We start from the raw sequence: 24,416 nt of genomic DNA, 5'->3' as shown, positions 1-24,416 counted from the left end.
ATATTCCATCATATCTATCTGTCTATATGTCTAATTGAGCCGTTCTGACAGGTGTGAGGTGATATCTCATTGTAGATTTGATTTGCGTTTCCCTGATGATGAGTGGACTTGCACTCATTACAAGTAAGAAATGGTCCTTTATTTAAAAGGAATTGTATATATCTTTATTAGTGAGGGTTTTGGGGTAGGAGGTGACAAGAATTATTGGTCAAGTCACTTTGACAAGGAGGAGATCTGAATTTCACAATCAAACCTTAATAGATGCTATTTTTCCCCACTTGCAGTGACACTGAGTGCCCTGGGGTGTGGCGCATGGGAACGGGGCACCCTTATGGTTCCAGTTCCCTGCTAAGCATCCTGCCCTTTGGGCAGTCATAGGAACATCGTAAACCCTACCATCAGCCTCATGACCACTCAGTTCTGACTGAATAGAAGGGCGGCTCAGGCCCTTGCTCCAACTCATGGGGGATCACAGGCCAGTGCTCATGCCCCATTACCCCAAATATTCCTCAGTGATCAGAGCAAACACTCAAACTTATGCAGCACTGTGGATGTAGTCCAAGACACTGATTCATGATGGAGGTCATCTGAAGCTCCCTTGCTCCCCCCACCCCATAGTTTAGGATGCTAGTCTCATGGTCCAGCTTTCAGCCTACTCTCTGTCCCCTTTCTCCTGTGTGACACAACCTGCAAGGAAGGCCACTTTTCCATTCTTCCTTTCTTTATTCTTTGGGTTCAGAGATCTGTGGGGATTCTTCCTGGTCCTCTGGTGCCCCCCCTAGCTTTAGGCTAGACCCATGGCAGTGCTCAACTTTCTTGGCTTTGAAGGAAATGGTGGTCACCTGAGCTTGGGCCCTGTCTGTTGAAATCTTTCGTATACCTGTTTTCTCTCTCTCTCTTTTTTTTAAAGATTTTATTTATTTATTTGAGAGAAAGAAACAGAGATAGTGAGACAGAGCACGGGTGGGGAGGAGAGGCAGAAGCAGACTCCTGCCAAGCAGGGAGCCCAATGTGGGACTCCATCCCAAGACCCTGAGTTCATGACCCAAGCCGAAGGCAGATGCCCAATCGACTGAGCCAGCCAGGCACCCCATCATCTGGCTGTTTTCTACAAAGACAATAACAAGGAAATGGGACCTTGGGACTCCCTCAGACGATTTCCTGAATGCCTGGCCCAAAGAGATAGAGCCTGCTTACTTTCAATTGATCGCAGGCTGGGGCGGCTCAAGGTGCCTTCTAAGACAACTAGTGCGCACGATGCCTTCTAAGAGAAGGGAGGAGCCACTCCCCATTGCCTTGGAGCCTCGTCCCCTACACCACCGCGGAATGAAAGGCTTCACAGCTCACAATGACCATTTCACCAAGCCCCCTCCTCGCCCCTACTTCCCTGAAGTAGAAAGAAATATGGTGGCGTGACATTCACTTTGACAAAGCTTTTTTTCCTTTTCTCTACTTCTCAAAAAAAAACAAAAAAAAGCCTAAAGACATAAAAACTGTTGCTAAGCTACTGGGTGGCTCCTATCAGTGTGTTTTGTTGCCATCCCAGCCTTAAGGACTGTATTATCACATATTCAGCAGTTTAAACCAAAGAAGAGAGGAAGGGGAGCAGGTGCTGGAGAGGGCTCCTTTGTAAGTTCCCTTGTCAGGTCAAGTGCTTGGCTCTGGGGAGGCAGGTGACCTGGAACATGTCAACTGCAATTCTGTCCCCAGGTGGGAAAATGGAGGGAGGATTTTTTCCCAGTTCTCAAACTGGTCTGACAGAGAATGCTTTTGGGACCTCGTCTTTTTTTGACACTTGTTCCAGAAAGGTCAGCTGCCAGGGGGTGCGGGGCCAGCCCTGTGTCCTCTGAGCATTGGGTTTTGGGCACATCGCATACAGTTGGTGCCAACTGTTGGGGGGTAGGCCTCAGCTGGCCCTGGTGAGCTCCTAGCTCAGTGTTCGAGCAAGCTTGTGCAGCCAGACGGCTGTATTGTTTCGTGTTTTCTGTCTCGGCTCCAGCATTGTTTTTTCAAAGCTGGGTGAATTCCACATGAAGCAGGTCATCATTTACTAATACTCGGTGAGCCTCGAAATCCGGCATGTTTAGAACTCGGTCCTGGCTCCAGACGCCGCGCTCCCAGTTGGTGGTGAAGCACGCTTCCCTGCTCCTAGTCCAAAAGGCATTACCACTGAGAGTGGCGGAAAGAGAGGCAGTTTCCCAACACCTCTTTGCATCATTCTCCAAATCGTTCCTCCCGGCCTAACCCCCGCTTTGTGCTTTGGTTCTCAGTGTAGGAACAATGGGAGCATTACTGACTTAGGCTTGTTTTCATCAAGCAGCTCATTCTGTGTAAAGTTGGGTTTAGAAAAAAAAAAAGTATAAAAATTAATGCAGCCTGGGACAGTCTTTGTGGAAGATACATTGAATATACATCTTAAATAAAAACCCAGGAAATTGTCCCTTCTGTCTTTCACCTGTCAGAATAAGCAATAGAATTCTATAGCCCATTCAGTAGCATATTTAATTAGGCAACTTCTCTGCTGAACGTGCTGGGGGCTGGCTGACAGTGCTTTTCACTGCTGATTCGGAGGACAAAGGATGTGGTGAGACATTCAGCAGCCTGGTGGTATGGAAAGAAACTTCCAATTGGTCACACCTACCTATTTCTCTTGGCATGTTGCATTAGCTCTGCGGATACAGAAAATAAACTGTCTTTGATTTATTGAGAAAGTCACCGGACACCAACCTCTTCCACGGTGAGCCCTGACCGAGTTTGGCCCACTTTCTCATTAGAGATGAATAGAGATTTAGTTGTAAGTGAGAAACTTCAGCTTGTCGCTTTCCAAAGAAAAGATACTCAGGTACTTATTCGAATCCAAGTGCAGAACCATTCCTGACCATCATTCTTTGTTTTGGTGGGAGTTGTTGCCTATCCCTAGGAGATATTGTTAGTCCTAGTGACGGTTATGGACTGTTTCCCAGGCACACGCCAAAGTGCCCCCTGTAGTGTCTCTCCCAGAAATCCCCTGGGGTAGAGTACTCATGATCTTCTGTTTTGCAGAGGAGGAAACGGGGGCTCAGAAAACTTAAGTCAACTGCCTCGAGTCACACAACTTGTGAGTGCTAGAGTCAGGCTTGGAGCCCAGAGGTCCCCTCTTCGCCAGTCCCTGTTCTGAACCCCTACACTGCTTTGTCTCTGGAGAAAGTCAAAGGGGTTTGCAATCCCAATACAATGCTTAAAACTGGGGGTAGGTGTCACTAGCTTTTGGGGGGTTTCTCCCATGAAATCACACGTCCTTCACCTAAGCCTGTGGGACCTGGGGGGGGGATCCATAAGGCTTAAAATTAGATGCGTGGGTATATGTATGTATTCTGGGACGCTGGGCCAGGTTTCACCAGCTCCTTAAAGAAGTCCATGGCACACTGGGTATGGTACATAAACCATGAATCTTGGAACACCGAAAAAATAAATTAGAAAAAAAAGTCCATGACATAAAGATGGCTGGTAGCTTCCATATATAGCTAGAGGGCACGTGGCCCTTGCTCTGTGCCAGGCGGACAGTGCTTTATATACCTGAACATAAGCAAACTCTTTGCTTTCTCACCACAGCTGTGGGAGGGAGGGAGGATTCGCATGCCCATTTGACAGAGGGAGGAACGAAGACTGAGGTAACTTGCCCAAGGTTACAAAGCTAGTAAGCAACAGCAGGGATCTGATTCGAATTCAAGCACCATGGCTCCTGGGTCTTTGCATTTAACCACTTTTGACTGCACCTACCGTTTTAGTCATTTGCCCGTCTGCCAGCACAGGGCCTAACACCTCGCTGATTTGACTGGTATTTGTTGAATTGAGTTGATTGGCAGACTGCCGACTCTGTGTAGAGTTTGCATGAGGAACTGTGCTCAAAGGTCTGAGGCCTGTGGTATGGACTCCGTAAATCCTGAGTGGATGAACAAAGAGAACCCACATAGTCAAAAGAGAACTTACCAGAGTTTTTCAAGATGGATGGCTTGGCAAAACATAGGCTCTTTTACTTTTTTTTTTTTTTTTTTTTTAAAGAGAGAGGGAGAGAGAGTGAGCACGGGGAGGGGAAGAGAGAGAGAGAGAGAGAATCCCAAGCAGGTTCCACACCCAATGTGGAGCCCCAAACAGGGCTTGATCCCACTATCCTGAGATCAGACTTGAGCTGAAATCAACCAGCTGAGCCTACTAGGTGCCCTGAGGCTCTTTGCTTTCAATCAGGGCTCCCTGAAAGGCTGTTGCACTGATCCCAAGCTCATTCTTCCTCCAGTAGGATGACTAGGCTGTTCAAAGTGGTTGTAAGCTACCTCCAGGTCTGGGGAAGGTGACTTTGCACGTTCTGTGCCTCCATGTGGTATTTCGTGTCCTGGTCACTCGACAATATCTCCTCTGCCCCTTACTTGCCGGTGAGCAAGCAGAATGCACACATACCTTTTGCACAGTGGCATCACTCAAATCTAAGTCCCTGTGTGGCATATCAGCCTTACCGACGGAAGGGCGGACGGAAACACAAATCCTGTTCCACTGCCCGAAGACAAGTGGGACTGTAGATGAGTTTCTAGAATGAAGCATTCTGAGCTATCAGAACGATTGACTGTGATTGTGGAGCAGGCACAGCAAGCTGGCGGGCTGGAGAGTAACAAGGTGGAGTGGCTTGAGTTTTTAATCATCTTGATTACACGTTCCAAGTTTTAACTTTGTGGTCTCCACTGTTCCCCTAATTTGGCCTGCTGTGATCTTATTTTACTTTTCATTTTGTTCTCTGATCACCACCGATTAAAGCCCCGAGTCCAAGCTGCTTCTGTTGCCTGCCTCCCAGCCTGATGGGCCTCTTTGTACTAAGGTACAGAACCCAGCTGGTGGTGGGACTTCCCAGGGCCTGGAAGCTTCATGACTTTTTGTTGGCAATGAACACCAAGGTTACTGGCCTTGGAGTTGGGTTTTCTCAGCTACAGTGGCTTAATAGTTGGTCTCCAAGTTGAAGTATTTTTCCTCCGAAATTAATCAGATACATAAGCTAATTATAAGGCAGCAAATATTTTAAGAAAACCGCTGTCTGGTGAAGACTTGCACAAACCGCAGACTATTTTCCCAGTAACTAATAGGCTTCATTGATTTCCTCTGAGGTGGAAAACAGTGCTGACAAGGACTCCCTACTCATTTGGTTCAAATAACTAATTTTGTACCCAAGTACTAATGACAGCAGTGACACCTTCTTTTCCTGTTAGGGCACTCACTCAAAGAATTCAAAGCAGTCACTAACCTTTGAATCTTGGGCACTAGTTTAATATTATTTATGGGCAGCATAACAGGGAGCACTGTCATCAGAAATAGAGTTAAACCTCTGTAATTGAGCCCCCACTAATACGAGAGGTAACAATTGTGCAAAGAACAACTTTGATAAGTGTCTGACAAGAAAAAAGGAAGCTGGCAAGGGGGTTATTTAAATTGCTATGTAGCGCACACTTCTAGAAGGTGCCAGCTTGCCTGCGACGAACTGGGAAGTACGTGCATGCCGTTCAGAGTGTCCTAGAATGTTGACACTGAGGGGGACCAAGCAGCTCGTTGGATATGGTCTTCTTGTTTGACATATGGGGAAATGGAGGCTCAGAGAGGAAAAGAGATTTACCCAAAGACACATAACGAATAGGGCCAAGGTTAAGATCCACGTGTTCTGCCATCTTAGCAAGCTACAACATGGATCGCGATGTGATGTTTTGGAGCATTGTGGCCATTTAAGAGTACGAATTCTAGGGCCAGACTCCCAGCTTTGAATCTCAGCTCTATTTTTTATAGGCTATGTCACCTCAGGCAAGTTACTTAATATCTCTGAGCCTCGGTTTCCTCTTTTGTGGAGCCGAAATGATAATTGTACCCCACTTCCAGGTCTGCTGTGAAGAGTAGGTGAGCTAATGCATGTACAATACTTACAGTGGTGTTTACAACAGAACTATACAAGTGGCTGTTATGATTATTTTATTACTTACTTACTCAATATGAAAACACATATTTCATTAGATTCTAAAATATGCTTTAATATTTGTTCTTCGGGTTTTAAATCCTGACTGTCCTCATACATAATTTCTCTTCACTGCGTTCCAACTTGAAAATAACAGTTTGTTCTAAGTGTTTTTGAATGTTAGGTGCTAGGTATTAAAATATGTTTAAGGGGCACCTGGATAGCTCAGTCGGTTAAGCGTCCGACCCTTGGTTTTGGCTCAGGTCATGATCTCAGGGTCATGGGATCAAGCCCTGCCTAGGGCTTGTTGCTCAGCAGGGAATCTATAGATTTTCTTCTTCTCCCTTTCCTTCTGCCTCTCCCTCCCCACACTCTCTCTCAAATGAATAAATAAATCTTCTAAAAAATAAATAATAGAAATACGTTTAAGAAAGATTCTGTGCACTTGAGAAGTTCATAGTCAAGGGAACAGTTATGGCAGGTGGACAGATCTAAGGAGCCATAAGGCAAAACAAGCAACAGGAACTGCCCCAAATGAAGCATACAGGAAGAATCGAGGGTGTTGGAAAGGCTTCAAGAGGGCAGTGGCATTTGCTACGGGTTTTGAAATCAGGCTGAATGGGATGACGGAAGTCGTTCCAGGCGAGGGTAGTACATAGCAGAAGCAGAGGAAAGAAAGTATTTGCCATGATTGGGGAAAGGATGAATGTTGTATGTGTCTGGAACATGGTTTGGGGAGAGTTCTTAGGGGTAATGGAGATTGGGAATGTACTCAGTAGGAAAGGGGAAGAAGGTGATATTTATGTGCACCTACTGTATACTGGGCTCTGTAAGGTACTGGGTACTGAAGATGTATATGGGAATTCATTTGGTTCTCGCAATCAGCCCGAGGAAGCAGGTACAGAGAAGCAGAGTAAACTGATCAGTATCACACCTAGCAAGTGGCAGAATCCTGATTCATACTGAGATCACTCTCCGACCCTGATGCCCAGGCTCTTTCCGCATACCACATCAACCTTCGGACTTGCATACCAGTTGGACACTATGGAAAACAGGAGCTTCAAAGGTTTTTGAATATGGAAGAAACACGTTTTCCATTGTAGCTTATTTATTCGCTTATTCATTTATTTATTGCTTTTGCTGGTGATAATGTAGAGGATCGCTTAGAGGGAGGAGAGATCAGAGGCTAAAAATAATCAGTTGTGAAACTTTTGCAATAGGTAAAAGGTAGAGGGGACTTGAACTAAGGCCATTGTAATGGAGAGGAGGAGGCACGTGTGAGGGAGAGGCTGGCTCGCCAGGACATATGACCAGTCGGATGTGGTCAGGTGCAAGGGTGAAGGAGAGTCAACCACGAAGCCATGATTTTCCATCTGGTATGATATGATGGATCTCATCGCTGTTCTGTAGTGAGATAGGAAGCCCGGGCAGAGGCATGGATTTAGAGAAGAAAGTGAGTTCGGTTTTGTTACAGTTTGGTTTTCTCAGAGTCTTCCCAGTCCATGTCCAGGAAGCAGGTAGATATGTGGGTCTGAAGCTTGAGGGAGAACAAAGAAAGAGCCTTGGGGAATATCTACACATGTACTCTGGGCAGAAGAAATGCAGCAAATAAGGAGAACCCAGTGGAAGCAGTTGAAGAGGACCAAGAGTGAGTGAGAGAGGTCATCACAATCACGGGGGAAGAGAATTTCAATAAGGAAGAGGTGGTTGACATTGTCGGGTGCTCTGGAATGGCCAAGTCAGATAGACTGAAAAATGTGCCTTCCATTTAGCGATTGAAGAGGTTATTGAGGAAAACGAAGAAGGTCAAGTAGACTATTAGGGGCAGAAATCATGTGGCAGCAGTTTCAAAACTGAATTGAAGTGGTTACCTGGAAACACTGAGCGTGTAGAGTGATGGCAGAATCTTGAGGACAAAGCAGATACTAGGAAATTGTCAGTGGGATGGAGAAATTTGAGCACATATTTTAGGAGAAATGAGTCACTAAAGAGGTAGCTAATAAATGGGGAGAGAGCAGAGGATAGTTGATAAAGATTTTGGAGGAAGCAGGAAAGAATGGAAGGCAGTGTGCAGAGAGAAGGTTAGCTGTGGACTTGAGCCCTTCCTCTGAAATGGGGTTAGGAGGAAAGAATGCGCAGAGTGCTGATAAAGTTGGGCTTTTTTTTTTTTTTTTTCAAAAAAAAAATGTGTGAGGCATTCATTATTAGTTACCTCCTTAATTTAGAATCTCTTTTTGTCTAAGAAACCTTGCTCCATTTATTCCATATAAAGTCCTATGGAAACAAAAAACAACATGATTAAAAATGGGTAAAAGAGGGGCACCTGGGTGGCTCAGTGTTGGTTAAAGCCTCTGCCTTCAGCTCAGGTCATGATCTCAGGGTCCTGGGATCGAGCCCCGCATCAGGCTCTCTGCTCAGCAGGGAGCCTGTTTCCCCCTCTCTCTGCCTGCCTCTCTGCCTACTTGTGATCTCTGTCAAATAAATAAATAAAATCTTTTTAAAAAATGGGTAAAAGACTCACATACATCCTTCTCCTTGAAAAGATATACAGACGGCCAGTGAGCACGTGAAAAGATGCTCAACATCATTAATTATTAGGGAAATGCCCGTCAAAACCACACTTCACACCCATCAGGATGGCAAAACCAAAACCAAACCCAAACCCAAACCCAAACCAAAAAACGAACCAAAAAATCTTGAAAATAACAAGTGTTGGTGAGGATGTGGAGAGATTGGAACCCTTGGGCACTGCTGGTGAGAAAGTTGGCAGGATGGTCCGGCTAATCTGGGCCAGGCTTGGCTGATCACAGCTGCAAGTCAGCTGGAGGGTCAGCTAGGTATTGGCTTTTCTCATATGGCCTCATCTGGGATGACTTCTATCCACTCCATGGGGCATCTCATCCTTGAGAACATTAACCCAGGCTTGTTCTTACGATGTGACACAGGTTTAAGCAAACAAGTCCATTATATAAGAGAGCTAGTGAAAATGCATATAAGCTTTTCAAGCCTCTACTGGCTTCGCATTTGCTAACATCCCATTGGCCAAAGCCATATGTCATATGGCATAGTTCACATTCAGAGTGGGAGGGGTCTACAGAGTTACAGGGCAAAGGGCAAGGCTATAGAGAGGCCATTAACTGTGGATACTAATGCAGTTAATCTATTACAGAATGCTTAAGTAAAGCCTGGGAACTTGCACATTTAACAAGCTTCCCAGAGTGACTCTTATGTGGGTGATCCACGGACAACATTTTCACAAATGTTGTCTAGTGTCTCTTGGCACCAGGATTGCAACTGCAATCATAAAAGGGGGTTGCAAGTTGGGGGACAAATATCCCTTTCCTTAGCTCCAGCTTATGATTCAGGCTGCTTGGTCTCTTGGAGGCAGAAGCTTAGCTAAAGCTCTATCTGTGTTTCAGACAATCTCATACAGTCATTTACTTTTTACAAAGAATAATGCAGTTGGATTAAAGCTGATAAGGTATTATTTTTCCATGCAGGTCAGGAAGGCATTGTTGGTTTGTTTTGTGTTGCTCGTTATAATAAGTATTTCTGTCCCAGAGAAGCTCGTATAATGGAAATGAAGCATCGAGGTGGTTTATGGGGCATGTGATAGGATCATAAAGTTGAGACTGTTGCTTGGACAAGCCCTTTCTTAGAGTAGTAATCCAAGCAATGAGAACATGTACAGGAAAGAAGGGAAATCGTAAAAAGAAACTCCATTATTTAGCCAGTTGTGGGAGGTTTTGGTTCCTCAGACCCTTAGTCAAAATGGGGAATTAGAGATATACTTAAGATGGCCACCCTCATGCAGGTCACGGGTGAGCTCAGCAAGGCGGGAACCGGGATAGTGTTGGCTCCCTGATGCCAACCACAGTGCCTGCCATATATTGAGGGCTGAATGAATGTGTTGAACGAATGTCTGCAGATTCCTGGGATCCACTGTCAGAGATTTTGAATGAGTAGGCTGAAGAGTGTTCCTTACAGTGTGGTCCCTGAGCCATGTGAATGAGAATCACCTACAGAGTTTGTTTAAAATTGGATGCCTGGGTTCCCACCTTCCATCTCCTGCATGGGATGCGTGAGAGACCCCACTTTCCACATTTGTGAAATCCCTGAGTAGGGACAGCTGCCACCAATTCAGTCTTGTCTGGAGGTGTGGTTCTTGTCTTGTGGTGTGATTCTCATCCTCTACCCTCGGCCCAGCACAGTCACTACAGGGGAGGCTGTGGGCCAGCACACTGATCTGAGGACTGCAGCCGGGCCAGCTCCCTTCATATGGGACTGGGGTTAGTCATTTAACATCTCTTAGCTCTTTAGCTTTCATTTCCTCAAGTTTGTATTTTGAGGACTTTTCCCCTGGACAGCCAGATTTAAAATAATACTATATTGTCAGCTTCCTTATTCTAGGGGATAGAAGTTGGCCCTTGACCCTTAAAGCAACTATGAGGTCCTGGAGTCCTGAGCTGTAAAGTATCAGTTGCTTCCAGAAGGCTTTCTTGCTTCAGTGTCTTTGACAACGTAGGCTTTCCTGGTGCTGAGATTTTGGAGAAAATGGAGCACTGAGCTCTGGGAAGTGGAGCAACTCAGTAACGCCCTCCCAGGCATGTGGGATCTGGACATGAACAGCTGTAGAGTTGCAAGATAAGAATCTCCTTTGCCCCATAATTTTCCATTACAGGTATCACTTCTATCACCAGAATGTTTTAAAATACCAAAACAAACTTGACACTTTCTCCCCCTGTCTGGAAGAAAGGCATGTTTATTTAAGTGCAGAGTGTGACATTTGGAAATGTGTGACCTGTGAAAGAGGTTTTTGGAGAGTAGTTGGGGGTTTGAATGGAACATCTCCCATTTTGTGTATTTCTCTTATTTTTGTTCATCCTGTGTCTTATTCACATAGTGATTTTAATTCACTTGCCTGATCTCCCGAGTCAAGGATTTAGGCAAAGCCGTTCTCCGTCATAAGGGTAAGATTTCCAGAAGGGCTGTAGGGATGCTTCCATACTAAAAGTGAATGCACCAAGCCAGCCAAGCTTCAAGTGTCTTATAGGCTAGGGGTCTCAAGTATGCTTGCATAAGAGGATTCAGGAACCTTCCCTCTGGGTACAAATGGCCATACACTATGCTGAGTTTCTTCCAGCCTTCTTGGAGTGCAAGCGAAGGCAGTCTCTGCCATGACATTACCTTCCCGTGAGCCTTTTAGTGCTAGTGCTGTTTTGCTCTGATGCTTGGAACCCTGTGTCTTGAGTCACTTTCTTAGTGTCCTTTGGTTCTGCCTGGATTTCAGCCAAAGTCGAGCTTCATGACTTTTCTATTCCCAGTGTGCTTGCTCCTCACAGCAAAGGATCTATCAGCTGTTTCTTGAATCATTTTGTGTCTTTTAGGGTGCTAACATTTTCGATTTTGCCACATTCCACAGTTTTACCTGCTCTGACGCGAGCTTGATAAAGAGCTACCAAAATTGAGTAAACAGATACACGAGTATCTAGAAGCATGAGCCATCCTTTTCTTTTTAACCTGCCTTGATTATTTTATCTCATTCAGCTATGAAAAGAATCAAGCACTTTATTTTTTATTTGTTTTTAATTTTTTTTTAAGAGAGGAAGAGACGGGGTGAGGGGGAGCAGAGGGAGAAGGAGAGAGGGAGAATCTCAAGCAGGCTCCACGCCCAGCACAGAGCCCAACTCGGGGCTTGATTTCACGACCCTGAGATCATGATCTGAGCCGAAATCAAGAGTCAGACACTTCACCAACAGAGTCCCCAGGCGCCCCAAGAACCAAGCATTTTGAATGCTTGCTTGAAAACTCACAGAAAAGCAAATTTCAACTCCTTAGACTTTAACTGAATCATGGCTTCCTCAGGCCCACCAGTTCATGTCGTTGACAGTATTTGCATTTGGAACCATTGTATTTATTTCCTCCTGGGACAGGAGTTCATACTCCTGGGGTAGTCGAACTCGTTTGAAGCTGGCAGTCCAGTTCTAGAGAACACGAGGTGGTAGTCAGCAGCGTGGGCCTTGGAGTCAGTCGGATGTGGTTCCCATCTACACTCTGCTTCTTAGTAGCTGTGCAGTCTTGGGGGAAGTCATTTTGCCCATCTTGGGTCTGTTTCCCTGTTTTACACATGAGGACCGCAGCAGTCCCAACATCATAGGTTAGTTATGAGGATTTAGTAACAGACTCTATTTAAAGAGTGGTGCATAATCCTTGGACTCAGCTGTCATCATAATGATAGTTATTTCCTTGACTTGCTCAATTAGGAATAGTACAGGATGCTAGGACATACTGTTCCTCTAGGATAGGGGGCAGCAACCAAATCCATCCTGCCTGTGAGCTAACAATGATTTTCACATTTTTAAATGGTTGAAAGAAATGAAGAGTACTGTTGGTGGCATGGGGAAATGATATGAAATTCATATTTCTGGGTCCATCAATCAACTGTTACTGGAACCCAACCATGCGTGTTCAGCGCCATGTTGTCTAAGGCTGTTTTCGCTCTACAAAGGCAGAGTTCAGTACTTGCAACAGTGATCGTATAGCCTGGAAAGCTTTGATATTTACTACTTGCCAGTCTCTGCTCTAGGACATTTAGCTGCCTGTCTGGATCATCAGAGGTATGGATAATTTGGGTATAATCTGCTGATTCTCACCACTTACATCCCCAAACTCTGTGTGTGTTTATGTGTGCAGAGTAATTTACAAGGGAGGAAATTATATAGGTTCCTCACAGGACAAATGAGATGAGGCTGTTGCAGCATTTTAAACTAAGGGTTCACTTTGTGTCTTTGAGGGATCAGGAAGAATTTAAAAGTAGTGGCACAATTGGTTAGATGCATTTACATGTTCTATTGTTTTTCTTTCTTCCATCAGAACCTTCTTGGCAAGAAGGAGAGAATGGATGATTAGTTTCTCTTTGTAAAATGGATTGAATTGCTTTTATTAGATGTACTGTAATTCCGAGGCGTTGGTTCTGAATGTGGCAAAGTCTCATCTCAGCAAATATCACCTTAACACCCTAGTCTCCCCAAAAAAGGGTAATTTCTATAGAGAAATGGAAAATCTTAGAATATCCAGGGTGGAAGGAGCCTTGGAGATCTACAGAGATGATATTCATATTAATATCGCTGTGCTGATGTAGATACAATATCCTGTTTGAAGGCAAAATACTGTATAATGAACAAGCCCCAGTCCATTCAGTCTGTTCGACCAGGATGGCCTTTAATGGGTGTTTGTGTATTGGAACTAGACTTGAATACCTGTAAGATATTAAATTTCATATGCTTTACAAAATGTGCAGTTATAGAGACACATAAACATAATGCCCAGTTTTGAATTGTGGGGGTGGGAATAGAAATGTTGCCAGTTTAGGGCATTTCCTCTGCCTTTCCCTGGGTCTATCCTCAGCCTGGCCTGTGGCCTTAATGAAATTCTTTTCCAGTAGGGGTGAGGTAGGCATGGGGCTGGGGAAAGGGGTGGGCAAGATCTGGAAGTTTGGTCTCCTAGGGGGAAAGACACGTGTTTCACTGAGCCATGCAGACATACCAATCTGAGTGTCTCTGTCAGGGAGGGATCCTAGGCTGTGAAGCCGCAGGTGTGTTGGGGATGGGGGTGAGAGAATGACCTGCCCCAGGGAGAAGGAGGAAGGCAAAGAAGCAATGAGAAGAGGTATTGGACTAGATCTTTCTGAAAGGATCTCAGAACCTCCTACTCCTCCCCACCTCTTGCTTTTATACTTATAGGAAGGGTGAGAGGGGAGATGTATTTTTTAACATTTGATGTTCTCCTGGTGTACCCCATCCTTCTGTATATAGCCAACAGGCCAAGCTGAAAGGTGGCCACATGTATATGGAACTGACATTCAAGTTTGTTAGATACAGAATCCATTGAGTAGTCTTACCTTACAGCCTAAGGATTTATACCAGAATCTTCCTTATAGAACTGGGCCTGGCCCCCTTTGCCCTCTAGCCCTCCTTCCCCTTCTGCTGTCCCCAGGGAGGCACACTCAACATCTGTCACAGTCACTAGCTATATACACACCAGTGCTTCCTCTTTATACACTCTACTGGTGGACTTCCACTTTGATGAGGCTTGGATATGGAGTGGAAATCTGCCTACTCAACAAGCTGCTTTATGGGAGAATCAATTTTTAGAATGGCCATGTGTACAACAGTACAGCAATTCCTCCAAAAATTAGAAACACCAGGGGTGCCTGGGTGGCTCAGTCGGTTGAGTGTCTTGACTCTTGATTTTGGTTCAAGTCGTAATCTCAGGGTCATGAGTTCAAGCCCCACATTGGGCTTCACACTGAGCATGGAGCCTGCTTAAGATTCTCTCTCTTCCTCTTCTTCTGCCCCTCCTACCCCACCCTGCCTACTCATGTGCGCTCACGCGCGCGCTCTCTCTCTCTCTCGGAAAAAAAAAAAAAAAAAAACTATTAAAAAAAAGAAATAGGGGCACCTGGGTGGCTCAGTGGGTTAGAGCCTCTGCCTTCGGCTCAAGTCATGATCCCAGGGTCCTGGGATCGAGCCCTGCATCGGGCTCTCTGCTCAGCAGGGAGCCTGCTTCCTCCTCTTTCTCTGCCTGCTTCTCTGCCTACTTGTGATCTCTGTCTGTCAAATAAATACGTAAAATCTTTAAAAAAAAACTCATCCTTTAAAAAAAAATAGAAATACCATATGACCCAATAATTCCACTATTGGGTATTTACTGAAAGAAAACAAAAGCGCTAACTTGAAAAGATACATGTACCCCTATATTTATTGCAGCATTAGTTATGATAGCCAAGATAGAAATGATCTAAATGTCCAATAAGAGATAAATGAATAGGGAAAATATGATGTGTGTGTGTGTAATGGAATATCACTCAGCCATAAAAAGAATGAAATAAAAAGAATGAAATCTTGCGATTTGCAACAACATGGTTGGACCTAGAGGATATAATGCTAAGTGAAATAAATCATTCAGAGAGAGACAAATACTATATGATTTCATTCATGTGTGTAACCAAAGAACAAAACAAACGAATAAACAAACAATAACACAGTACAGAGAGAAGACTGATGGTTGCCAGAAGGAAGGGAGGATGGGCAAAATGGGTGAAGGAGAGTGGGAGTTATAGGCATCCAGTTATGGAATGAATAAGTCACAGGGATAAAAAGCACAGCATAGCGAATATAGTCAATGGTGTTGTAATGGAGTTGTGTGGGGATACACGGTAGCTACACTTGTGGTGAGCACAGCATAATATATAGAGATATTGAATCACTATGTTGTACACCTGAAACTAACATAACGTTGTGTCAACTATATGCAAACACAAAGTTTTGAAAACAATAAAGTAATCAACTTGAATGCCCAAACTACCACTCCATTCAAAGAGCAGAGCTGATGACTCTGTCTTGTGAATGGTTTAGGCAGGAGAACAGCAGTGGGCACAGCTAGAGCTGTCAACATCATGAAGTGTAATGACTCAGGGGCTTTGACATCTTCCCCCAGGATGAGGCCAAGAAGAGCTCTTGGGCTTCCAGCCTCCAGGGCATGTGTTTCCTTTGGACCAGGTGGTGGTCGGTTTTCAGGGATCTGCACCTGCTCAGTACAGAGTTCTGAGCAATGGGTGGTGGGAGTGGACACAGTTGACCCCAGGCCATTGTGAGTCTGTGGCTGGGCCAGAATGTTGGTAACGCCCACAGAACTGTTGAGCCTCCTGAGCTCAGGGAAGAAGGCTGAGTAAGAAAACCATCTGTCACTAGTCCTTTAGCCATGTTTATTCACTGAACTCACACTTTCATAACAGGCAGAGGATCAAAGGTGTAAATAAAGCCAATTATTTGAGGTTGCCATTGATTTTCATGTATAAATTCTCAATATAGTTTTGATTTAAGAATAAAAATAATGGCCTGGAGTTTTGCATTCTGCTATGGCAGTTATACAGTTGGCCAGCAAGAGCCTTGTGCTCGGAGGTTTTCTCTTCTCAGAAGGGAGCCTGTGTTAACAGTCATGCCTGCTGATGAAGAAAAGCTCCTGTTTTCCAGGTGCTTGTGTTGTGTCAGGCACTGTCGAAGTGTTTACTAATGTGACCTCATTTAATGCCACTGGTAGTTCTGTGAGGTACATTTCTCTTTTTAGGCACATGTTACAGATGGGGAAACTGAGGCTTGGGCATTCACTTGTCCAGGACACCAGCTGATAATTCTAAGGAATTCTTGAAATTCTAAGGCAAAGCTGCCTGACTTCCTCCTGCATTCTTTGCACCACGTTTGGAAACTTCTGTGGGGAGGTTCGTTTGGAGGGCTGTCCGTCGGGCAGTAAGTATCTTGCAGACCCGGCTGGACTGGAGACCCGGAGCTAGAGCAGGAAACCAGGAGTGCAGGTGAAAGGGAACAATTTCCTGGGAGACCAGGAAAACCAAAAAGGAAGCTCTAGCTTGTAGGGGCCAGAGAAGGCAAGACTTAGGGGAGAAGCTGACGGCTTCACTAACCCAGTAGAGAGAGACTTGGGCCTCGTAGGAACTGGACAGAGAGACTGTAAGTGGGCAGGCCAGGCAGCCTGGCTCCCTCTGAATGTCCCTTTCACCTGGCTTCCTTCCCATGGCTGAAGGCAAGCAGCTCCAGTGTGCAGGGCCACTTGACCACGTTCTGCCGAAGGACTGAAGGGGGTGGGGTGTTTAGGTTAATTAGTAAGGCTGTATCCTCTAGGGAGATCCCAAACTTGGGTGCGTTGACTAGACGGAAAGGAGAGTGTGCCAGCCCCCTTCTCCTCTCTGACTGGTCTCCCTTCCCTGATCTGGCCCTGTTTACTTTCGGCCATTGTCATTGCTTGGTAGATCGGAGCTGCTCTTCCTTAGGTCTAGAGACATCACAATGGCTCAGTGTAGTGTTTTTGTGTGCAGAACACTGGGCGTCAAGCTGAAGGCGCCACTGGTGATCCACTGTGTCCTGGGCCTGGGAGCATCAGAGTGACTTTTCTTTTTCTTTTTTTTTTTTTTTTTTAAGATTTTATTTATTTATTTGACAGAGAGAGAGAGAGAGAGCACAAGCTGGTAGAGCTTCAGGCAGAGGGCAGAGGGAGAGGGAGAAGCAGAGAGTCCCGCTGAGTAGAGAGCCTGATGTGGAACTTGATCCCAGGACCCCGGGATCATGTCCTGAGTCAAAGGCAGACACTTAACTGACTGAGCCCCCCAGAAACCCCCAGAGTGACTTTTTACATCTTATCACTGTCCTTGGAGATAGTAATTGAGTAACAAGTCTTCTCAGAGAGGGAACAGCTTGTCTGCTCTGCTTTTCGACTCGCAAAGTTTATGTCAGAAGGAAGGTTTCTTTTCCCAGGGAGGTGTTACTATTTCCCGGGTTCCCCCTCATCTGTGCAACTAATGAGAAGGCAGGTAGCCTTACTGCAGAAGCACAAAGTGTGAGGACAGAGACAAGATGCTTCTGCTTTGCCCTTCAGATCGAAGACAGCTAGGAGTAGTGTGACACCAACTTAGTGAGCTATGTTGCCATCATTGTGCCTCCTGGTCTTTAGGCAGAAGCAGTAGGCAGATGACATAAATGACTGTCATTCTTTCTACGTGTCTGAGGTTTGGTTTGTCTGCTCATTCGGGAGTTTTCCATTAGCTGTGCAGCATCACAATCGCTTTCTGGTACCACGTATGGCTTTATTCATCATCGTCTCCAGCCTTCCACACACGCCCCCATTAAAGAGATTTCTCTAATTACGTGTTATGCAGGTGTTTTGTATTACAAACAATGTTTAATTGTATTTGTTCCAAACAGGTTGCAATTAAAATCTATAAACCGTTTAAGCCTCTCTAAAAGCTCCACCATCTACCTTTCAGCTTAGCATTAATATTTACCCTAGAGAGGAAAAACATCTCATCCTGTATTTCTCTGATGTATGTACCATTTTTGTTATTAATAAAAACAAAAGACACATGTTTAATTGGATCCCTTAGGTATTGATTAAAAAAAGAGTTGGATTCCTCCCTTGCCAGGGTGGTTCCATAGGGCATCCCTGAACCATCCTTTGTTTCGATCCTTTGAGGGTTCACATGCTGAATGTTTTCCTTCCAACTACCATGCTGAGAGCTTACCAAATGCTGTGCCCTTGAGTGTGGGCAGCAGAAGTTCTCTGAGAGAGGGGAGGTCTGCAGCCCGTGAGAGCCTGAAGAGAAGGCCACCTCGAGCTCTCTTCCCATGTTGGGCAAAGGGAGGAAGGAAACAGCAGCCATTTGGCACCAAAATCCTTCACCTGGGGGTTCGAGCTGTTGGAAGTTAACTGTGTAATACATCCGAGGGCAGTTCCAGCGAGCCCTTTTTTCGACTCAAAAATGTTACTATTTCTTTTGATACTTTATCTCATAATCAATATTCAATTTTCAAGGCAGTGAAACTAATCAGAATAGCAGATGAACCCAGCACAAGGGAAGGGAGGTAGAATGAGTACGTTGCAAATGGGGCAGAGCAGGAAAATAGGAGAATGTTGGTAATCACAGGGTGGGTTTTTTTCCCCGTGAGTTCACTTCTCTGTGGGTTTGTCCTTCGAAACACCAGACACAGGAGGGAGGAACAGTATTCAGAAAGTAACCGAGTTCTCATGGCCCTTCCGTCTGTGGCATTGGGATGTTTCTGGTGATGGGGCTGGCTGTGTGGTTCCTCTGGAGCCCGTGATCACAGACTCTGGTGGGGTGGAATTCTCCTGCACCACAAGGCAGGCTGGGGGCGTGGAGTTTGAGGCAGGCGTAGGGGATGGTAGCAGTGAGACGTTCTGGAACACCATTCTGGCATCTTCTGGATTCTTGAGAATTGGTTCTCTCTCAAGCCCCAACTTACGTTCATTTCAACCTTTGCTGGCAGGTAAGGAGATCAGCGTAACCTTTAAGGTCTTCACAAGAGAAGTTGAACAATAGCATTTATGTATTTATTTATTTATTTATTTATTCATAGATTTTATTTATTCATTAGAGAGAGGGAGAGAGAGAGTGAAGGAGCATGAGCCAGTGGCGGGAGGCGGTGGGCAGGGAGAGGCAGAGGGAGAGGGAAAGGCAACTCCCCAGCTGAGCAGGGAGCCCGATGTGGGGCTTGATCCCAGGACCCCAGGATCATGACCTGAGCTGAAGGCAGACGCCTAACCGACTGAGCCAACCAGGTGCCCCTGCTCTAATAATTTATTTAACCAACATTTATTGAATGCTTCCTGAGTCAGGTCCCTTGCTAGAGTGTTGGGGGCATAAAGATGAAGGAATTCTCGCCCTTGAGGAGGTAGGTCACAGTCAGCTGGGGGATAACAGAAGTAAGCCAGGAATTACAAAGTCCTTGGACAAGTGCCAGCATGAAGATCTGCAGCTCTGTTCCCTGAGTGCTTTGGGGGTGAGGGTGCTCAGAACAGTGACTGGACAGTGGCAGCCCTGTTAGTAGATCTGGAGGCCTGTCCACCTTGGACTTGACATTCAGCCTCCGGCCAAATGCTTGTCTCCGAAAATGATTTTATTTTAACACAATCAATTTTTTATTATGCTAACTCACATGATGTATTCTGTAGAGATTTACTGAACCATTTTTCCCTTTAAAATAACTAACTATATGTTTTGACATGCTTCAGGGGATACTTTTATAAAGTAGCATGGATTGGACAATACCAGAATACATCAGTGCGAGGCAAAGCCTGAATCAGTAACACACAAACAATTGCACCTTCAAAAACATAAAGGAAAGCAAAATGCTAAAAATCATAAACTACAGAGAGGCAGCCTGGCATGGGGGACAGTTACTTGCAAAGAGGAAGGCACTGGTCCCTGCTGGCTCTTCTGCTGAGTCCCCCTAGCAGGTGCCTGTTTCTCTCCAGACCTCAGTTTCCTGGTCAAGAGAATGGGTGGTGGATGAGAATCTCAGGTCACTTAAGTGCCTTCCCGGGAGCATCCAGCCTTGGGGATGAAGTGCAGGGAAAGCAGCCCTCCCTCAGTGAATGGGGCTTCTAGTCTCTGCTTGTCCCAACCCTCTGGCCTCCCCTTCCTGGCCCTTTCCTGTAGAAGGCCAACCAGAATGCAACCCTGGGATCAGCCTTTTGGAAGAATGAATGAGGGCTTGCCCCTTTTGTTCCATCCCCCACCCTCTCATAATGCACGCACACGTGTGGTCCTGTGCACACACACGTGAACACACTCCGCTGCCATACTGGAGAGAAAGAAGAGACGCCTATTTTTCACTCGAGTCTCACAAATGACAGCTGTACTTTTACACAGTTAAACTATTAGATGGAATTCCATTCTCCTTGTCAAGTTGCAGACAGGGGAAGGAGCCCGGAATTCTAACGGTGCTGGTGTTCTTGGCGAGCGCCTTTCACAGGGTGGTAAGGTAATCAGTCCGCAGTTAGGCAGACTGAAGGCTTCAGTTTTCCTCTGACTTGGAAAAAGGGGGGGGGGTGGGGAGCTTCGTATTACGGCTTCCATCCGTGGGACTTTGCTCTGTGGTTAACTTAATTTTTTTCCATCGATTGCGTAGTCCTCTGCATCCCCGCAGTACCCATGGCAATCGAGGAGCGAGAACATGACAGATTGACTCTTTGTGTCTTTGTAGCATTGGTGGACCACAGACTTTGGGAACGGGAGTTGCTTTTATTCTTTTGAATTCAGCCCTATATCCTCCTTCAGTCAGGATACATTTACCTTCCCAGAATCCACTCCTTAAGGACAGGCAGGTGGGCTACTCAGGGCATCCTAAAGTCTTCTGGCTCAAAGAACATAATGCAGTTTAGCTACAAACCCACCCCATTCCCACCTCTGCCCTGGTTTCCTCTCCTTTTTGTGATTTTAGCAGTTTGGGTTTATGGGAAACTCTCAGTTCCTTAATGTAGCCTGCCAAAGAATAAGAAAGCATGCCAGAGCTTCACCCCCCACGGAAAACATGGGATGTAACTGACTCCAAGGAGTCCTTGCTCCTCTTGTCCCTTGCCAGGACCTGAATAAATCCGTTGCCTTGGCTTTGTGGGCCGGGCTGGTATCTGTAGCCTTCTTGCCATCCGTGGAGCAAATGGTTGCAGGCAGTTGCCAGAGTCCAGTGCTCTGCTTGTCATGGGAAGCCTATTGACTTTAATCGTGACCATCTGGCCGGATGCCTCAGAAGAAGATGTCTCAGGGAAGGCTTATTTCACGAATGGACCTTTGTTTATTTCAAAGCCGCACTGCTGTTCCAACTTCAGCATTGTATTTTATGCGATGGGCACTGGAAGTACAAACGGAAGTTCTGCAGAGGGTACTCCCCACGAAACTTACCATTCCATGTGCGATTGCCACTTTCAACACAATCGGGACACATTGTCGTTTCCCTTTTACTGAAAACATATGGTGGGTACTTCAAGCAAACCCTAGGCCAAGTCATGGTGCCATTAAGGAGAGCAGGCATTAAAAATGGGAAAATGGTATCCAGGTGGCAGGAGGAATTCAGTAGGTGGGATGGGAAATATTTATTGTTAACGAGCTTTCATAAGGAGAACAGAAACAAGTTAGATGTGATTTGCAGGTCTGTTGGCAGGCAGGATCTGCCTTTCAGACGGGAAACTTGGAGAGGATTCTCAGTACTGTACCTCACACTTGACCCGAGTCCGTCCACCTCACCCCACCCTTCCCTGGAACATGCTGAAGAAGTATTGAGCATTGCAAGTTTATTTAAAATAATATCTGCCAATGGTCAGCAAGTGCCGCATTCCCGGCACCACACTAATGGCTTTTACTTACCTTCTCTCGCGTCATTCTGACAAGGATCGTGTGAGGTGGGAGATATTATCCCCATCTTCTGGATGAGAAAATCGAAACTTCGACATTAAGTTGATGGAGGTTGCATGGCTAGGAAGTCCCAGAGCTGAGACTCAGTTCCACATCTCTCTTGACTTCCAGGCCCTTGCTCTGTACTATTTGGAAGTTCAGCAAGAAGAGGGAGGCACTTGTAAATTTTTTTTTAAAAGATTTTATTTGTTTGACAGAGATCACAAGCAGGCAGAGAGGCAGGCAGAGAGAGAGAGGAAGGGAAGCAGGCTCCCTGCTGAGCAGAGAGCCCGATGCGGGGCTCGATCCCAGGATCCTGAGATCATGACCTGAGCCGAAGGCAGAGGCTTTAACCCACTGAGCCACCCAGGCTCCCCGGCACTTGTAAATTTGACAATGGATCACAACTTCTCCCAGGGCAGGGATTGGCGCACGTCTACTGTGTCTTCTCTGCAGCCAGCTGGGTCTTCCTAAGCAGCTCTGGCAATGGGAACACATGGGTCTCCTTCACAGGAAGGTTTTCAGTCTGTCCACACTGCTTCAGTCCCCAGTGGTGCAGTAAAGGAGAGGAAAGAAGAATAGAAGAGATGGCTTTGACACACCCACAGAGAGGCATCATCAGCATCCCCTTCCTCCCAGCCTCAGTGGCACAGAAGGACGGGATGGTCCCAGTGAGGGAGGGCGGGGGAGAAGCTGAAGACAGATTTCCATTTCTTCCAGTGTCACTTCCTTTCCCTTTGTCCTCTCTGAAGTCCATCACCTACCGGGTTTTAGGGTATAGTCAACTGAGACTTCTTTCGGAGGCAGTGGAAGGGATCATGGGCAAAGTGTCAGAAGAGGAGACAGCAAGGCCAGCTTCACCATCTATGAGGTGTGTGGGACTGTGGGCAAGTCCCATAACTGCAGTGTTTGGATCTGTACGGTGAACATCATTATCCTTTCCCATTATGTGTTACTGGATCATTGTAGAGATTAAATGGGGAGATATGTGTCAAAGTATTTCAAAAGCCTAAAGCTCCACATAAGTATAGGGGGTTATGAGAAACTTAAGAAAGGGTAGTCACAAAACTGACATTGTCCTTTAAAGATTTTATTTATTTATTTGAGAGAGAGAGAGAGAGAGAGAGAGAGATGGGGAAAGGGGCAGAGGGAAAGAGAGAGAATCTCCAGCAGACTCTGCACTGAGCATGGAGCCCGATGTGGGGCTTGATCTCACGACCCTGAGATCATGACCTGAGCCTAAATCAGGAGTTAGAGGCTTATCCCACTGAGCCACCCAGGTGCCCCAACATTGTCCTTTATTTTGAAAATTTTTTTAAATTTATTTGACACAGAGAGAGAGAGAGAGAGAGAGCACAAGCAGGGGGAGCTGCAGGCAGACGGAGACCGGGAGAAGCAGGCTCCCCACTGAGCAAAGAGTCTATGTGGGGCTCAATCCCAGGACCTTGGGATTATGGCCTGAGCCGAAGGCGGGTGCTTAACCCATTGAGCCACCCAGTCCTCCCTGACATTGTCCTTTTAATGAGAGGCAGTGGGTGCTGTCCTCCTCCCTTAGTGGGCAAGCTTCCTCATCTTTAAAGCACATTTCCAGAGCAGAAGGAAGCCCGAGCGCCACGTTTCTGATCTGAGAGCTAGTTTGGGATGTAAATGAACTCTGTCTCTCAAGACACAGCTTTGCATCTATTTTGCATTCAAATTTATTTATCTAGAGACAAAATCGTGCGTTCTTTACTTCTACTCACAGCATATGCAAGCAGATCAAATGAGGTGCTGATCCAGCAAAATGGCAAGTAGCCTTTTGCTTCCTTGAAATTGCTAATTTTACAAATGGCACAGTGTTGAAACATGGCACGGAATATCTATTTTACTAGAATCTGGCAACACAGGCACATATGGTCTTGTCAAAAATGAATCAAACACAATTCCAGGATTATAATTAAGTAGTTGAAATTCCAAAAGGAATAAGTTAACGTGAACAAAGTCGGATTTAGATTGCTTTTTGCTAGCTTTCTCTCAGGCCCCTTCCTTGGCATACTGTTGGCAACATACTGACTTGCTCTGAGAAAAGTTGAATTGTCAAACATCAAACATTTTCACACTGACTCTAAAGGTGCGTGATTTAACATCTATATTCCATGCTTTGGGTTACGCTATGTCAAAAAATCTAAGAGGACCAAGATAGAAGTCAAGCCAAATGTCCCTGTGTAAATATTTAGGTTAAAGCCTTTTCCTACTAAACAGAAACTTCTGATCACTTCCCTAGCAGACCTGCCGAGATAAAGAAAGAAGATGGGGCTGTTATAGAAGGAAACTCTCTCTCCCCCATCTCTCTCTCATCTCTCTTTCTCTCTCTCTCTCTCTCACACACACACATACACATACACACACAACTTCAATCTCAAACTCTCTCTGAATACTCAGTCATGTACAATTCTTGCCTGTAAGACCAACGTCTAGCATCGGGCATGTGGAGAGAGTTAAGTTGGAGATTTACAGGGATTCCCTTGGAGTTGTTGTGGACGTGATTTTGGGTCCTGATTGAGAAGTCAGTATCTGTACCATGAAAACAAATGTCAGCCCAAAGGTGGAAACAACCCAAATGTTCTTCAGCTGACAAGCGGATAAACAACTGAGGTACACACCTCCACACAATGGTGTATGATTCAGCGGCAAGAAAAGGAATGAGGGACTGATCCA

The 24,416-nt window shown here is 45.6% G+C and overlaps 1 protein-coding gene across 3 annotated transcripts in view; it reads left to right on the top strand.

Annotated features, from left to right (window-relative positions):
- HS6ST2 (heparan sulfate 6-O-sulfotransferase 2) overlaps positions 1 to 24,416 on the top strand; it is a gene marked incomplete at its 5' end in the record, with an annotated part of 285,413 nt that overhangs the window by 114,488 nt on the left and 146,509 nt on the right. The gene's annotated exons all lie outside the window — the stretch shown is intronic.

Source organism: Martes martes (genome assembly GCF_963455335.1).
Source record: "Martes martes genome assembly, chromosome: X".
In the NCBI taxonomy this organism is placed as follows: Eukaryota; Metazoa; Chordata; class Mammalia; order Carnivora; family Mustelidae; genus Martes; species Martes martes.
Note: the sequence above shows the minus strand (reverse complement) of the source record. Positions and strands in the feature narration are given on the sequence as shown.